The sequence below is a fragment of the Triticum urartu genome, chromosome 5A (assembly GCF_056163025.1).
Source record: "Triticum urartu cultivar PI428250 chromosome 5A, HENAU_Tu73, whole genome shotgun sequence".
NCBI lineage: Eukaryota > Viridiplantae > Streptophyta > Magnoliopsida > Poales > Poaceae > Triticum > Triticum urartu.
This window is the reverse complement of record NC_141877.1, coordinates 226,893,927-226,899,328: the sequence shown is the minus strand read 5'-3', so window position 1 is coordinate 226,899,328 and position 5,402 is coordinate 226,893,927.

Here is a 5,402-nt window from a genome sequence, read left to right as displayed (position 1 = left end):
CCCAAATAATGACATAAAGTTGCTATAAAATGAATATAAAACATCCAAGAATGATAATATAACACCATGGAACAATAACAAATTATAGATACGTTGGGTACGTATCAATCATCTATTGGAGATGCTCTTAGGTAGTTATAGGTTCCTTGTGGTGGAACCAACCCATCTGGTTCAAGTTCTAGACTTGGCATGTGTGCTTGCATTTTCCTAGATGTATTTCAGAGTTTTCGACGATGATCATTAGTTGGTGGTTAGGTCGTCGATCTTTAAGATGTTGTGCTGGCTCATGATCTCAAAGGTACTCATAGGGATAGAGTATGTGTGTTCTCGGTCATAGGGGTGAGTGCATGCCCGTATATGTGAGTATCTACGTTGTACCATGTTCAAAAGAAAAGGTAACTCCAACATGGATCATCAAAATGGCCTCACCAAATGTTGACGGACATGTCCGTGGATAGAGATAGAGACGGAGGTCATCCAACTGTAAGCATCAAATATGAGCCTCATTTCAAACGGGACTTTAAAAACTATATGAATTTGATGTTAATATTTGTTAGATTCTCATATATTACAACCAAAGTAGACAAAATTTAACAAAGTTTCAACTAAACCTAGACTAAACTAAGTGAGCTACCGAATGTTTATGTCGTAGGCATGGCCTTCGAGGCAGCTGGCACATTTGTCATTTTTCGTGCTATCATCACTGTCGTCCAATCCATCGTTATTGTCGTCCTTCCAGTGGCCTGATAGGCGTCGCTGCAGTCCTGATTGGCCACCGTTTGGCTCTCGTGGTGTAGCTACTCGGCTACCTCCGCCTGGGTGTGATAGTCGGTCGCGAAGTCCGCCTGGGTGCGATAGTCAGCCATGAAGTCTGCCTGGCGCCGACGGTTGTTTGCTTTGAGCCGGTCCAAGGTCTCTGAGTCGTCCAATCCCACTTTGAGGATTTGGCTGCTGTTTCGATGGCTGTATCGGGTGGATGCCTCTGTAGTAGTCTTGGAATGACCCTCGGTGCACCGCCTCAAAGGCTGTCTCGGAGGTCGCCATCACTGCGGATGATGAGTCACCACCGCCACCATTAGGGCAGTAGATGAGGCGGCCACACACCTTGGAGGTCGATAGGGAGGGCGCCTCCTTCTTCATGACAACTGGGTGCAACTTGCTCCCATACTGGCATGGGAAGGGGAGGGTGACTCCTCCTTCTTGACGGCGAACGGAAGCCACTGGCTCCTGGGCCAGCAACGGGGCGAGGACGGTGGCTCCATACCACAGCGGGGAGGGTGGCTCCTCCTACATGACGTTCGATTTGGACACGCGGTTGTGCGGGGTTGTTGGGATGGCAACACCAGACCGCAATCGTAGCACGGCCGCTCAAGCAACCGTTCTATCTGTCGCACAAACTAGCTCGATAATAGTCGAAATTTGAACTCTCAAATTCGTCGCAGTAGGAGAACCAAATTGCTGGTTTCTTAAATCTTTAGTGAGAATATTAAATACGGTGCCCCGATGAACATCATCTCTGACGCTGAAGAAAATGAGCTGCACTGTAAGAGATTTTCAAAGTTTTCACTCAAAGAAATAGGTTTGGGTTGAGCATCACTTCGAAAATGTTGTCTTCGTATCACCTGAACCCTTCTTAAGAGTACGGTGTTCCCTATGACTTAATTAAGAAGAAAGTGAACTACCAAAAAACTAAGTTTTCACGCTCCAATTCTTCATCAGGGCACATCGAAATTATCAATGTTTTCATACATTTTTAGGGATTGTCTACGACAGTTAAACCAAATCTTTAGGCACTTCCACCTATATATATACTTATAAACACATTAGTCCCTTAATAATTTTTGTGGTCAATACTTCAAAACCACAAAGGGGTACTAGATGCACTTACAAGTGACACAAATTCAAGCAAATTTGTAAGAGTTGAAAGCAATCTAAATGAGACAAAATGCAAAGAAAGTGATCACAAATGTAGAGAGGGTCAACAACATAAACACACGCGGTGGGATAATGGGTTTGTGCAATGGAGGAAATGAATATATAGGATTTGTCCTAATGAATACTAAGCTCGTGTTGCACAAACATTAGGAGAGATGCTAGCTTGATTGCACTTGTGGACACGATTCGCTACTTGGCACCAACCTATACATGCAAGCATAACGTTTTTTTCTCAAATATCCTATGCATGTATATCTTTTTTCTTGAGCTCTTTTTACTTATAAGCTTGTTGATTCTTTTTCTTGCTTTTTTGCTCTACTTTTTTAGCTTTCTCTTCCTATTCATTATTCTTATTTTGTATCAATCAAACATGCAAGACAAGTATCCTAATATATTGCAAGGAGTAAACTATCACACAATACAATGTTATCGTTGTCACTAAGGTGCTCAAGTTTTCGTGAAACTCGGCAATACTCAGATAGCTAGTATCAATGGGTATAAATGGTGTAGGGTGGAACCCTAAGTGGAGATCTTTCACGAATTGGAGGGGGAATCCCCAAGAACAAGATGAACACAAGAGGGAAAAACAAGAGGAACACTCAAGAACAAGTCCAATCACACATCCACTAGACAATCAAACACACAAGATCCACAAGGTACGTGAACAATCAAAGGGAAATAAGATACATGGTAGAGTTCATCCCAAATCCTATGAAGGAGATGAGGGCTTGATGATCTAGATAGATCCTTCCCTCAAGAGGGGGCTTCATCCACTAGGGATCTTCTCCAATGGAGGCCTTGAACTCCAATGGAGTGTTTCTCTCTCAAGAGGAATCCCACAAGGGGAGATAGATGAGCTAAGCTCTAGTGTTTAGATCTATTCTTAGCTAAGTCTAAATGGAGGAGATGAAGGAGTATATATAGGTCCAAGGGATGAAGGGGTAAGCAGGGGAGAAATGGGGATTACATGGGCAAAGCCCGCAGCGACACACAGGGGCCCCCGTGTGCACGGGGTAAGTGGAGCCCATGCTCACGGGGTATCCAGAGACCTGACGCAAGTGCCTATGTGCACGGGGTCTGTTGGGCCCGTGGACACGGGGGTCCCGTGGGCACGGTACACGCCCGTGCGCACGGGGGCTTCCGGACCGCCAACCTGGGAGGCCTGTGGGCATGGGGTCGGAGGAGCTCGTGCGCATGGGGTTGCCTGGGAGCTGCTGCCTTCTTCTTGGTGCTTCCTTCTCCGCTTCCAGGCTTCCCTCTTGGATGGTGTAGATGTTCTGTTCTTCTTGGACTCCTCCTTGATGAATGTGTAGCTCCGCTCACACCTATGTATGCATACGAGAGAGGGGTCAAGTAGTATACCATCCTCGAGAGGTACAAGTGGACACGTGTAAAGGAGATGATTCACCTTTGTATGTATGAAGTAGATGTGGCCTATGTCACTTGCCAAATGGACTCTTAACATGGTGATGTCCATAGGATGCTCCGCATCATCCCCTCCCCCTTGGGAAAGATCCGACCTCGGATCGAAATCCAAATCACCATTGGAAAGAGATGATGTTGCCGTGTAGTAGTGGACGATCACCAAGCATTCATCATCTTGTAGTTCCAAATGGGCACTCTCCGATGTCGTACCGTCTTGTAATTCCTTCAAAAGGAGCAAAGATAACAAGCACTTGGAAAAACAAATGTGTTTGGCGTAAGAGCAAAACCAAGCATTCAAGAGGTTATTCACCCAACAAGTGTTGTCATCAAGCATAGCATATGGTTTGACAAAGAAGTGTGGCATGGCATTTAAGCATATAAGGTGAGCACAATCAAGGACATCATGGAAACAAGTATGCAAATGGGAGGTAAAGATGCTAATATGCGTGACAAGTGAACAAGCATCAACCTCAAGATCATAGCAAGAATGCGCAATGTGCTCAACAAAAGGTCTATGGTAGACATATGAATCATTCACAACACCAAGTAGAATGAGGTGTCTAAACACATGGTTCAAGTGCAAGACAATCCAAGCATAATGTGCATGGGGTGTAGTGAATATAGTGTGGCACTCAACACAATAGAAAGAGCAAGTGTTCATCATGTGTGAGGCAATCAAGGCAAGCATGTAGCAATCGATGGAACATGGCATATGTGAAGTGATGACATTGTTACATCCAAACATATGAGAGGAGCAAGTAATCCAAGAATTGGATGCAACACACAAGGCATATATATCATGATGAATGATAAGTCTCATGGTGCAAGCAACACAAGTAGTATGATCCGCAATAGCCATGCTCAAGAAAGATGTCACCTTGAAGGCGTGTCCTTGTGCATTCTTCACAATGCCGAAGAGGTAGCAAAGGTGTTGGAGAAGCGAGTCGTGGTCGAATGTATGAGGCTCGCTCTCAAGAGCTCGAATTGTCAACTCATGTGAAGCGGAAGTCAACACAAGGTCCAAGTATCCTACACATGCACAAAACAAAGCAAAGAACGTATGCACATGGTACATAAACACATCATCCATCATGATGGTTCTCTTCTCTTGCACATAACCATTAGAAGCACAAGTGCATGAATAATATGATGCAACAATGGCAATATTCATGGCACTAGGTATATGGTGCAAAGGGGTAAGACAAGCATGCTTCACAAGAAATATGTCTGAATCTCCAAATATATGCGAGAATGCTATGGGGGCAATCTCATTAGCAAGACTAAAGGCGTAGTTGCACTCAATACATGGCAAATCATCTAGCATGAGAGAGGCAACATGTGGAGATATATGACAAGAAGCAATAATAATCATGTGATAAGCATGTAGATGGTTGTCATCAACCGCATGAAGTGAGCAAGTATGAGTCATCGGTGATGCAACAAGGCAAGCAGTCATAGGAAACAAGTCATGCAAGCTAGTAGTGCGAAGATGCAACATACTAGAGGAAATCATGGCAATCATGTCATGTGAGCAAATAATAGGCATAGGCAATGCACATGACTTATCGCAAGCACGAACACAAAGCAAGATCATAGTATAATCATAGGCATGGGGGACAAAGCAAATATGGCAATAACAAGTGATATCTCCACCAAGCTTGCAAATACACGTACAAGTATTAGAATCAATCATCATGTGTAATGCAAAGCATGGGTCACAAATGCATGGCAAAAGCATAGGAATGAGTATGTCATGCAAAGTGAACATGGCAAGATGGGCATAGAATATGTAATGAACAATAACCCATAGCCAAGTGAGGGTCATGTAGAAGAAATGTGCGAAGTCTTTGCGCGAAGAGAGTGGTGGGAAAGACAATCCATGGGATCCCAAGTCATCATTGCTCTCTAGAGCTCGTTTTTTCAACTCGTGGGATTACGAGGTTGACAAGTATTCATGGGTACCTACACAAAAGAGACACAAACCAAAGAAATTATGCGCGTGGTAAATGTACACATCATCCATCATGATGTGTATGTGCATG